Here is a 13646-nt window from a genome sequence, read left to right on the forward strand (position 1 = left end):
AGGCAAACACATGGGCTAAACTGGCTAATCTGGGCATACTTCAGTATTTCTTCTCCAGCCACTGGAAAGATGAGGGAGCTTCAGGCTCTTTTGGAAAGTGGACTTCTGACTTTAAATGTCAGAAATGAAAAATAGAAAAGTGTTAATGGATGAGTGAATGGAATGAAGTAACGGACTAGCTCACAAACTTACAGTCACTCACCTGGTCTCCTCCACAGTAGAAAGTCACCTTCCTCCTTTCAGTGGCAGGTTTTGTTGTCACATGTAGTTAATAGCCTAATTAAATAAACATAGATTTGTCATGAAATTTATGCTGACCTTTGTCTCACATTCATGGAATAAGCGAAGAGATACCTATCTGACCTGGCTCTGTGACACATGGGACCAATCAGTCAAAGGGTTTGCTTTATAGAACAGTTGTTTAGGTAGCAATTCACAAGATTTAGAGAGAAGATAAATTAGACTGGACTCCAAACCACACCATCTCCTTTGCTTGCCTTAAGGTCGAAAGGGGAAAAAAACATTTACTAATGGATAGAGGGCTGGATGGGAGCTGAGCTTTCACTCCCACTCTGCCACAGAAGTACTCGAATGTATAGCTGTTTTAGGCTGCATATATAGGAATTAGAGACTTGACCATACTTCTGGATTTGATGGAAGCATGGGCACTCGGCAAGGTGCTGATTTAATAACTCTTGAACCCTGTATGGGTTTTTCAAGGGATGAAGAAGCAGCTTTGGGATAAAACCAGTTTATTTCTGTTGCTTTTGGGAGAGGAGAGTTTCAGTGGCAGCAAACATTCTGTAAAAGACTGGATTTTTTGTATTGTGTTTAAAAAAAGAAGGAGAAAAATCTCTGTTTTGAGCTGTTATTAATTGTCACTGTGTAATTGAAAGGTCAAACCTGATGTTCTTGCTCAAGCAAAACTCTTCTCAAAGCCAATGGAGTTTTGCCTGAGAAAATACTGGATAGAAGCATGCACAAATGTCAGCATTGGGACTGGATTTGAACTGTATTCAGAGACTAGTTAAGAGAGTTCCAGAACAAGCTCTAAGCATAGAAAGAATGCTATCTTTAAAGGGTACTTGTACATAAGAAATATGGGGTGATATCCTCAGTTGACAAACTCTTAGGAAGGAGAAGCAAGTGGCTGGAATTCATGGCTCTATTCCCTTGGTCCTAAAGGTGCCAGTTATCAAAGTGTTATTAAATAAGTCTAAGGTCAATCTAACCGCTGCTCCAAAAAGTGCCAGCTGGCTGTCCACATCATGACCTCATTCTCCACTTCTGAGCAGGTGGTGTACGACTGACTTTCAATTTACAATGCCTTTGCATCCTTTTTTCCTGAATGTGCATGAAGCAGCAAGAGTATTTACGGTGTAATTAACAATATATGATGCAGCAACCAGGAAGGTGCTGGAAGAAGCAGGATTTCATTTGTTTAGCAGCAGCCTATGCAGCTTACTCCTTGTCTGTCTTCATGCGGAAGTGACTGTCCTACACCAAAATATGTGCCTCCTGCTGTCTGATCTCTTCTCCTGCGATACTTACCCTGTGACATTCACAGGAATACCATTTTACGTGTGACTGCTAAAGCACTGGCTGAAACATTTCCTATTTCTGTGTAAAGCTCCTAACTCACCTTTGCAGATCTAGTCTAAGTAACCAGTCATGAGACAGAAAAAGTAATTACTAATTTTTGTAAAAAACTTACACAATGAAGTGTACTGCATTAAATAACAAGATGTTAACAGCAAACTTCTGGTAAGTTATTTTGGGAGGGAAATGGCAAAGAAGTTCACAAGTCCTTTCAAATAAATCTAAGAATATCTCAAGCTACTCACACACAAGCAAAAGAAAAGAGATGGAGGTTTTCCAAGAAATTTATTTTACTGCTCAGCTTTATTCCTGTCCAAAAGGTTGGGAAAACAAACAGTCACTTCTCGCATTCACAATTTAAATTTCTAAACAGAATGTGATACAGAGTTTTGAGTATATTTTGGGTATTCCAGTGTTGAGTGTGGTGTATTCTGGAAGTAGGGTCAAATGTTTTCAAGTCTCAGGTCATTCTGATATCTATGAATGAGACCTTCATGCCCACTCTTCATATTGGTTTTTCATCTGCTTCAGTTATGTTAGAAGGCGTGATGGTGCTTCTTGACTTAAAATAACATTGATAGTAATGATTAAATTAAAGGCTGGAAAGACCTAACCAGATATCAGCTATCCTTGTGGTAAATCATGACATAGTCTTTGTTTAGAGGCTTTTTCCATATGCTGACTCTTTAAAGAGCAAGATAAAGTACAGTAAATAAATAATGTTCCTTTGTACCATTAGGTGAAAGTAGTTCAGGCTCTTCACTTTGTTGTTGAGAAGTGCCTTGTTCACAGTGGTCAAGATTCAACGGCCAAACGATTGTAATTGTGGAGTTTTCTCTGTCAGATGAAGGTGTAACAAGAGCCAACAAATAGAAGGAGGATCTTTTCAAAGTCGGAGTAAGGGTGCATTTTTAACAATAAGGTTATTTAACAAGTTTGGAAAAGTTTGACCAGGAACGTCGTGGATCTCCATCACTGGAAGTCTTTAAATCAAGAATGGATGTCTTTCTGGTGACCGTGCTTGTTGCTGTAGCAGGAGTTATAGGCTTTCAAATTCCATGGCTTGTGTCATCCAGGAGGCCAGAGTAGAGGATTGTGTTTGGTCTCTAGTGGCCTTCCAGTCCCTGCAAAGCATTCAGCTGGATTGCTACTTGCCGCGTGTATGGAGGAGGGAAAGTAACATTTCTCATATCTGGACAATAGATGACAAGTGGTTTCCACTGGAGTTACAGATCAGGTTTCCTTTAATTTTCCAGGCAGTACATTAATTTTTCAGGGAATAAGGAAACTGCCAAAGGACCTTTTGGTTATTTTAAATTTCGTTATAGCAACCTTTCCGCTCCTACCACTTGTCCTCCCCTATAAACTCAGTGTAGAGGTAAACAATGCATAGAAGTGGTCTACTGGTCCAAATATGAAAAAACTGGCACTGAGTGACTGTGTTTGCATTGGGCATCCTTTAAATGACATTAGTAAAATTTTGACTGAATTTCTCTGAGTACTCTGAAATGAGTTTTTAGAGAAAACAGCTTTCAGCAATTTGAAAAAAAAAATTATTTCATTTGCAAATGGCATATATTGACTGAGGTTGGCCATAATATTTATAAATAACCATAGAAACATGATGAACAGGATCTACCCAGTTACTTCCAGACTTCATTGCCAGAATCAGTATATTCATTTAACACTCCTAATCTGATACAGCAGGTAATGGCAAATATTACGTACACGAAAGAGGAGAAACAAACAGAGGCATTCCTTAGTGGTGTTCTTCTGCAAATAGACCAACATTATGCACACACTTTGAGCAAGCCATAGCCAATTAATTAGACCACAGAATATTTGCAAATATTTACTTGATGGCTGTGGTTTGAAAAAGCTATAACAGTACATAAAATAGACTTGCTTTACATTTCAACACGCTTGTTGGTGAGGGTAAATGATAGAAAGAAAAAAAAAGAAAAAAAAACTAAAATGAAAACAAATAGATTATGTTTCCAAAATCCTACCAAATATGTGATCCACTGAAATTATCAGACTGTTAACTGCTTGTAAATCTGCCTAGCCTGGGGTTGTGAAATTATTTTTAGTATGGCAGCAGCAACCTTTCTAACGCTACCATTGTGGCACCGTGTCAGCTGAGTAAGAGGCAGCAAGAATGGCATAAGAGTCAGCTGGACAACCTGAGAACAAGGCAGTTTAGCAATCCAAAATTTTCTTTCCAAATAGAGGAAGAACTATACTGATGTAATTGCATTTATAGCCTGTGAACTTCGGAAATCCTAGGGAGAGTACATCTGAGGACAATGCCATGGCTTTACATGGTCCTACTAGCAACGTAATTTTTGAAGAACATCAAGAACTCTTTATTAAGTAGCTCAGCTGCTTAATAATGTCTGTTAGAGCTCTGTTGTCCTCAGTGGAAGTGGTGCTTTCCCAGCACAACAGTTTTGCATCCATTATTGCCAACCTCCACTTCCACTCCAGTTGTACCTTATGCTTCCATAAATTGTAAACAAGGTTTAAAATCAAAGAGCTTCAAGTAAATGTCTTTCAGTTATTTTTATTTCCTGTCTGGTATGAGAGTTTGGTATTGGTAGGGAATGAGGTTTTTGTGGTCTCTGAAACATACGTTCTCCTTTAGGAACTTTTGAGTGGCCCATGCATCAGTCTGGGTCATGGTGGCAATAAGAAGGGCTTTCTCTTTAGAAGAGGATGGAGGCAGAAGAAAATGCTGTTGTGGAGGTGTTCTGGAGATTAGGAGAGCTCTACTATTTTCAGCTCCTTTTTGTGTTTTCAATTCCCATTGTGTTACACACTGAATGAACTACTCTGTGGTTTCCACCGAGTTGTACAGACAGATACTGGGTACATACTAGGATTTTAGTGTTTTGGGTTTCTTATGGCACTCACCAAAAAAAAGGTAGACTGCAGAAGTTCAGCTCAGCATTTCTGCTGATGTCCTTAGCTGTGGAAGAGTTAGTGATGCTGACATAGACTGTTGTCTGGTTTCAGATTTACTCCACTAGGATGAGGCACAGGAGTTCACATCCCTCATACATAGTGTTTCATCAGCTTACATTTTATGGTTTTGCTTGTAATCACAGAAAAGGAAGATTGAATTTTTAAGTGTTGATTTCAGTGAGAGAAGAAGTACAGGGGCACTTTTGAAAATCTTGTCTGCAATTTATTTTAGAAATGAAACTTTAGGTTTTTAATCTCAGTTCTGTGAAAAAATGTCAAAGAAGGAAAAAAAAAAGGCTCTGCATGTGTGCAGAAATAGATATGACAGTTCTACCTGATTAATTCTGAAGAAAACCAGCATAGCTTTATGCAAATGAAATTGCTCAGAAGCATATCAGGCTTGAAAAATCAAACTAAGGGAGGTGCAAACTGGCCTTTGAACATCAAAATAAAAAGACTTTCTTACTCAACTTGGTAAATCATAACAATTTCATTTCTCCAAGCTACTCAAACACATTGAACTTTGTCTTCCAGGCCAATGGAAATATATTAGACAGTGCTGTTGCAAAGTAAAACGGACTTTGTGGAAAGGGGAAAGGTTCCCAGGCTTTCTGTTCCCAATTCAGTTTAATTTCAAGTCTCATGCTCAGTTTCACTTTCAGAGTGCCCTAAGAGAAAATGTAATTTAGACTGGAGCTGCATTCACAAGTTAATGGCACTGACTGTAATCCTTCAAAATGATGGATACTGGAATTTGCCCTCCTTTACAGGAGGAATTACATTTCTCAATGTCACATAAGGAAAAGAAACAAACATGCAGAAACAGCAACTGGCCCTCAAATCTTTGAAGATACATTTGTGTTTCCAAAACTGAAGTAATTTTCCTGCCAGAAATCATTGTGACCTAAAGTTAGAACTCCTGTATCTGTGCCCTTTGTACTGTGTTGACCTTGTTAAAGGTAAAATTCTATGTATTATAGAAAAAACAGGAATTGTGGGGAAGCGGAGACATCGTCAAGCACACTAGTTTTTCTCTTGGGGTAAAGGAAAAGCTTAGGCACAAAGCCTGGCTTCTGCTTTCTGTCACTTGTGTTCTGCATGTTGCAAGGTATCAGCAAACGTTTGAACACAAGTATTTATTGGTTTCGATTGGTGTTGCTGTATCTGCTTTTGCTTTGTTTCGCATGGGTATTTTACTGCCGTTGCTTTGCTACATGTCCACACCCGTGCTATACACGAGGAGGCCCCTGCTGAAAGGCAGTATCCCCAAAACATTGTTCTTCAAGAACCTTTGAGGGCAAGAAATTGATGGTTTTGCCTGAAAGTGATGGGTGGAAGGATGAAACAGAGCCATTCTGAACTCTTTCTCCAGTAGTAAAAGCGCTAGTAGCAAGAAAGGAGGCCTCAGTGGGATCTACTTTTCACAGACAATACAGGGAAGGTTATTTCACTTACACTAATCAAACTACAGACCTGAACTCTGCATCTCTGCAAAACTGTGCATGTCCTCTACTGGCGATGGATGGGGAAGGTAATTCTATCACTTTGAGACTGTTGAGTGGGCACAGCCCTCACACCCCAAGCTCAGCACCATCAAACACAACAAAGGTGAGAAACCCCTAAAAACATCGAAAGCAGCAGCTGGTGGAACAGCAGCATGTCTCTCCTGGCTAATAAAAACAGGTGGAAACAGCTGTGTGTGCTGCTAATGGAACTATTCAGTGTCTTTTTCAAAGAAGTCACACATCAAACTCATGGATAAAACTAAAGGTTTAGCCACTCAGACAACCAGCACTCAACCCTGAGGGACCAAGAATCATTAGGTCTTTGCAACACAAGGCATAACGCAGCGTTGATTGGATGCATGTTGTACTCAGAACTAGGTGTTGGAGGCTTCACTGCGTTATTTCTCTTCCAGATGACAGCTATCCATTCAGCGTTAATGGAAGCAGCATGCACAGAGGTGGTTTTATGCCACTCTACATTGTCCTATGGCCACAGAGAGAGATGAAAACTCTGGCCTTACACTGCTGAATTCACTGCATCTTCGTCAGAGTGAAGTACAAGGTACTGCTATTATGATATATCAGGAGCAGTAACCCCAAGGATCTGGACAAGAATATTAACTGGAATAATGTTAGTATCTTCTCATGTCCCTTTAGTGCTGGTGTAGGTAGCCTGAGGCATATGCCATTATACTAAGATATTGCAGTGTTGTCTTTTATTTCCCTTATATGTACCTGCCGTGGTATGGAGGGGACAGAAGGGGTGAAATAATCAGGTGATTTTCCTGGGCAGTAGCAGGCACTAGACCTTGTCAATATTTGTGTTCTCTGCTCTTCTCAGGTGCCCCCCTTCAGAAATCTTCCCTTACCAGTAGGTTTGTTCCCTTTAAAGAGGCAGAGAATAATAGCAGGAAAAACCATAATAGAAAGAAGGTTACTTATTTGTTGGTGCTTTGGGAAACATTTTTATGCAAAGGTTTTTAACGTTTGTTTTTGCAAAAAGATATTTACCTTAAACCACAGACAATTGACAAACAACCTGGAGTAGGTTACTGGATTGTATCAAGACTGTGTGGTGAGGCATTGACATTTGGTGTCAGGACTCCATTAATCAAAAATATTTTGGAGGAAATTCTTCCTGGTTCATTCATCCACAAATAATTTACACTGGGTGCAGTGAGTCTAAACCTCTTTGGCAGACTGAAATCGAGGAGCATGATGAACAGCTAGCCTGGCTCCTGAGTGACCAGACACCCACTGCTTACCAGGGGTCTCATTTTTTTTCAGGCATGCAGTTAGTCTGTTGTGCCTGGAGGGAACTCACAGTAGATATTTGTGAATGATAAAATAAAAAGAGGCTGAGGGCCCAGGGACTCAATGGAGGATCTTAGGTAAAAGAAAGCACAGTTGTTAACCTTCCTGTGCCTGATATGTGGTTTGTCAATTAGGCAGCAGAAGCCGAGCTGGTTGTATATTGACCTACAAGCATTAAACAACTGGCTGGGAGCCATATCCTGTGAAGACTGTACTGTCCTTTTGATTTGAAAAGCAGCACCACAGTTGTGGTTCCACTTAGGGTTTTGAAACACAGGCTTTAGTAAAAAAAGAGAGAGAGAAAGAATAGTATCTTTCACCAGGTGCACTTTGACTATTTATTTGGAAAAAATAAAAATTATTTTGCACAGAGCTATCCATAGTTTTCCAAGGGTTATTAACATGCGCAGCCATGCCTGGCTTGACCATGCAGTATGCTCCTAGACAGAATGACAAAGCTGGAAAAATGAAGTCAAGGAAATATGAGCTGATTTATTTTTTACGCATAACAAGCTAAACCTTGATCCAGTGCATCTGTGGAGCTAAAGAATATTTATTCAGTTCCACCATCGAAAACACTGAGAAACACATGAGGTGAGTGCAAATTGTCTCAGTCGAACTCATGCATTCTCCAGATGTAATTAAACACTGGCCCAGTTTTTAATGTGGGCTACTTAATTGGATGTCAGAAATTCCACATTTGGAGGTTCTGTTGACCTTTAGTTTCATAAAAGAAGCATTTAAGAGTCTCCAGTGAGTGTCAGTGTCTGAATGCAGATGCCTTATTTGAAAATTCCGCTCCTTTACAATGATGCATTCCAGGAGGTGAAAGCTCTGATCCTGCAAACAGTTTGAAGCAGGCTTCAGCTTGCTGCCACTGACACCAGCTTGCTGGAATCTGCTCATTCCAGGGAATGGCACGCTAGTAAAGGCAAGCATATGTGGAAGTGATTGCAGGGTTCAGGTCTAAATTAGCATGAGATTTTTCTGCCATCTAAATGCACTATATATTTGAGAATATGCTTTAATTTCAAGGTGGAGATTCAAAAATGAAAGAGAAAGTGCTCAGATAACCATCTTTCTCAAATGCCAGACCATTTGGAGAGAAAAAATCAAATCAATTGCAGTGAGACTTTCAGTAAGAGGTAGAGCTTGTTAAAGCTGGTGTGACTTTGGTGAAAATGGGACTTCAATATATACGTTTTTTAATCCAGCCAGCCTGGAGGAGATAAATAGCACTGAAACATGGCAAGATCACCTGTAGCTCACACCATCCACCTAGGAAAGAAGCAGGGGGTATAGACAGGAATTCTTGCTTGTAGCTATTGGAGAAGTAATTAATCGCTCTTGAAGTGTCTTAAAGGCAGAAGGAAATCCTACGCATCTGAAGCTGTTTGCTCAATGAAGCTTTAGCTGTGTCCCACAACCTGGAGGGGCTCTTGCAGCTCCTGCTGTCTCAAGCTCAACTCCTGTCAGTACATCGCACAGCAGAGCGAAACCTAAGTGAAGCAGATTATCTGCCCGCTGCAAACACTGCTGCAGTAGATGGGCTAGCACACTCTGTGGCTGACACAATCTGTGATTCCCTTTCTATAGTTTTAAAAATAGTCTTATTAAAACACCAGAAAATTAACTCATAAAGGGAAATGCTTTGCTGACTAGTTTTTAAGTGCTGTGAGCTGCTTACAAGGTTCATCCAGAGTTAGCTTTGGTTTCTAATATTGCCTGGATCTATGTGTACAGGTTCCCTTTTCACCATGACGTTATGCCGAAACACGCAAACTGATGTTCTTGTTCCCATATTGATTTGTTTGGTCAATTAAATTAACGTACAAAAACGTCGCTTTAAGTTTAAAAATGTCATCAGTAAAAGGCATTGCTCTCTGAAGGGTATTCCTTACTTGCCAACTACTACTTGGCAGGAATGAACAGGCAAGGTCATCAGTTTGGTACTTTCTGGAGAAGAATGCAGTAGACTTCATATAAACTGCAAAATCCAGGGGGATGCCAGACTACCAGCGTAGAGTTATTTTGTTTGCTGAGCTACAGAGGATGTTAAAAATCTGTAGATAACTTCTACTTTAAATAAATGCTCTTACTGTGTGTGGCTTGCAATTTACACAGGGCAGATGTCCATGAGAAAACAAAACTCGATGAAAACTGGACTTTCAGTCAATCAGCACTGAATATGCTTCTCTAACTTGAATGACATCCACAGTACTTGCTAATGCAACTGTATCTATGTCAGACAGTTTGAATTGGCTGGTCGAAGTGTGTAAGATGCCCTAGCAAACAGGGAATTCCCCAGGAGAATTATGTTTGTCTTTAGAAGTAATTATTTTTCTCATTGCATCTGTTTAAAAAGAACAAGTTTCACAGATAAAGAAATTGTAAGTTTTTTCCAGGCAGAAGAAAATATTGCATAGTAAATGATATGTGGATTGGATAATTCTAGTGATTTGATTGAATTCTATGGAACATTCAGGGGAGCGATCTACAATCTTGTTATTTCTAGCAGTTCTTAAATCACAAGTCGATCCTTGCACTATTATGAGCAAGGCTTCAGAGGTAAAGACAGATATAAAATATTCTAAAGCAAAAATAACTTAGGGTTCATGTTTCCAGGTTTTTCTCTATAATTCTGTGGACTAGGAGCTAAAAGAAAAGGAACACTGAAATTCTCAAGATTCCAGGAGCTGGGAATTTATTTTCCTTTTTCTTCTTTTTTTCTTTTTAGAAAAAACCCATCCAGTATCAGAAAAAGCAGCAAAAATCGTAAGTGTGGCAATCCTCTTGTCACACTGAATTTCCTGCACTTTTTTTTTTTTTTTAAACAGATGGTGGCCCTGGTGAGAGGGTGAGACTGTGTACAAATGTTTGTGGTTGAGAGCCCAGTTTTCCAAAGAGAAGTCCAGAATACACAACACGTCACCTGTTTGTTCTCCAGCTCCATGAGGCAACTAAGACAGAATTATACAGCGTTTCCAGATCAGCTCTCCCATGGGGCTTTAAAGCTGAGTTTTGGTCTCAGCAACACACAAAAATGTTTCCCCACATGAATTCAAATATTACTTCTTGGCTGTACAGCATGCTACAGGCTTTATCCACTGGTGTTACACTTTCATACTGTTTTAACTGTTCCCAAACTGAGGTGGGGAGCGTGGGTTTGCCAGCGTAGTGTTAGTCTGCCTTTGGCTAAGGAAGTATTTGCATTTCTTGCTATTACTGCTAAGCAGATTATTTACTGCTTACATGAAGAAAATTTATAATGTCTTGCAAGGTTGTAATATGCTTAATGACAGACAGAGAGGATTTTGCCAAGTGAGGTTCCTCTACCTCCAATTTGATACATTTTTATGACTGACTTTGGAATCAGCAGAAATCAGACCCAGTGTGGATTTTATCTGTTGTTATCTGAGTTTAGAGCCCAAGTGAATACCTGAGCATGGTAAAAGAAGGATTGCTGTTGTCTTCAGCAGCATTGGAAGATATCCAGTGAATAGTACCAACAAAGATGACTAAAATTAGGACTGATGCTGGAGTTTATGTCTTCCTCTGTGCCTTTCTCCTGGAACTTACTTCCAGTCTATGAAAGGAAAACAGCCTGTGAGAATGAAGAGTTTTATAATAGTACACAGATTCTTTCTGCTGAGAGTCACCAGGAGAATCATCCAGTGTCAAAAGTCCCAATGGTTGTTTATTCTGCCCCATGGTCATCTGTATTGTGCTATCTGTTGGCTCCTTTCCCACTTGTGCTCCCTTGACCCTGCTCTGAAGACGTACTTGACGTAGGCCAGGTGCTCGTTCCAAGACATGGAGTAAGTCCAATGAAGGTGGACTTGAGCAATCATCTTCCTGTGTCAGATTTCTGAATGCAAACACAGAAGAAACACAGAGCATGACTATTGCATGCAGAAATGAAGAAGCTGGCAATAGAAATCTCAGTTTTTTATTACTGTTTGTACCCACTTACGTATCATGTAGTTCCACTGATTATTGTTATATTTTTAATTCTTCCAATGATGTCTAGCTCTTTAGTTGTGAAAGATCTTGGACAGGTGGCTTTGAACTCTCAAGTGATATTTCTATTAGAGACAAGTTGTAGTCATATTTTTGGACACACTGTGGTCATATTTTCAGTTAGGAATTAGGGCAGGAGTAAGACCATTCTTCTTCCCTCTCTGGAAATGTTGGATGGAGGCATCTTTCTGGTGTTTTTCATGTTTCTTCATTTTGGTGTGGACAACAGACTGTGTCAATAGTGCTGCTGTGTCAGTAGACTGGAAAGACTAGACAAGGAGGGGAAATGGTATGCATCCTTAGACTCATGGGAGTATATACAATGCAAATAAATGGAGAAGGGAGGCTACTTGGAGCCACTGAGTGTTCCTTTGGTACATCAGAGTGTGTTTTTTGGCGTTTGAAGGCAAGTAGGTGGGCAAAATAGTGCAAAGGAGTTTTTCCACTAGCCAGCTCCAAGTGTGCCTTTGCCAAGAAAATAAGTGCAAACGGAAACCCAATCATACACGATGTTGAATTTCATGGGATGGAAACGTGTGAGAGTCAAAGTCCATGTTTGCTTTCTTGGTGTGGTTTTTTCCCCACTCTCTTGAAGATGAGAATGGAATTTAGAGTAGGGAAAAGAGGGAAAGGAAAGACCTGGCAGAACTGATAAAGCAAAACATAGATTGACACTACCTGACAATAATCTGCATTTCAGTGCCTACAAAGGGAATGCTAAATAAATAGGGAGCTCTTACCAAGTGCTGCTGGCTAGATTTATTTTGGTTTTGCATTTTTCTTCTGCCCTCAGTGTTTTTGCTAAGTATAAGCTGCGGCACCAAGGATATTTAATTTTGTTGAAAAGATGTGTGGGTTTTTGGGTGGTAGGAGTGAAGTAGGCAAGCGTACTATAGAGGTGAAGTGTCTTAAAGTAAAGGTTTTAAAACATTCTGCCTCCATTTAAGCAAGCACCTTGTGGTCCTGGGGCTTATGTATGTCTTTACCACTGATGACAGCTTTAGGGTTTTCTCTGCACATACCCTTGTAGTTTTAGTGATAAAACTCTGTAGTTCAGCAACTTGGATTCAGTTATGCCAGGATAAATGTCATTATTCCAATTTTATTTGTTTTGCTGATATATCTTTAGTGATTTTAAAACCTAAATGCAGTATGCCGTTATAAAAAGCTAATGACCCTTGTACAAAAGCTGTGGAGTCTGGACCTGTGTGAACATCTTTGTTAAATATCCTTGTTCCTATTGTTCTACACTGTGGTCACATGTGATTCTGGAAGCATCTGCTGTAACCTAGAGGAGTTTACTGGTGCAAATGTGGGGCATCAACTTTTCTGTCAGCCTCTTTGGGAACTTTTGACAGAGCAGAAAGTGAAGGAAAAAGCCCAGACACTACTGAGTTTTCAGCAAATATTTAAGCCGTATGGTGCCTCGGGCAGCTGATCTGCTTTCACATCCTTTATAGAACTTTCAAGGCTGAGACTGACACTAGATGCTTAGTTTCAGAGACAAACTTTCTATCAAGGTTTAAAAAAATAACAAACTATTTATGACTCCTCAGAGCATGCACAGAGCTCATCTATTGGCAGGAACCAAGACCAAGTTATCAATCTGATTATTTTAATTCCTGTTTTATTTGTGGGGAGGTGGCTGCAAAGAAATAATGTGGCTTCTCCAGTAAAGATGTGTGCTTTGGCATCGCCTTTGGGAGCCCCATTAGTTACTCAAAGTAAAGATTCTGATGTCCTATTAAGAACAGCTGTTATTATTAAACTCCTTCATTCAAGTTACACATGAATAAGCCTTTAATCTCATCTGTTGATCGGTGACAAGTCAGCAAGTTCATTGAAGGTATTATCAGCTGAGGAAACGTGTGTTTGCTGCTGCTAACCCAGTCAAAAATAAAAGGAGAGTTTTTCTTTGGAAATACTCTCCAAATCCTGAAGTAGATCCTGTCCCAGACTCATTTTGCATGTCATCTGCTATGTATGTGAAGAAAATGTTACAGGTCACAGGTAGCAATTGCTATGGCTTATCAATAACCTGTACCAGTTTCAACTGGATTTTGGGGGACAGAACTTAGGTGTATCAGTTCAGGAGAGGGTTGGCATGTAGGAATCACAGTACTCTGAGTGTTAAAAGTGCTGATGAAAAGCTTATTTTTTTTTAAGTCCTTCTCTGGACTTGCCATGTGATTCTTGCCGGCTTCAGTGCCACAAGAGCTGCAGAGCAATTCTGACAAACTCCTG

Source organism: Eurypyga helias, unplaced genomic scaffold (assembly GCF_000690775.1).
Source record: "Eurypyga helias isolate BGI_N326 unplaced genomic scaffold, ASM69077v1 scaffold794, whole genome shotgun sequence".
Lineage (NCBI taxonomy): Eukaryota > Metazoa > Chordata > Aves > Eurypygiformes > Eurypygidae > Eurypyga > Eurypyga helias.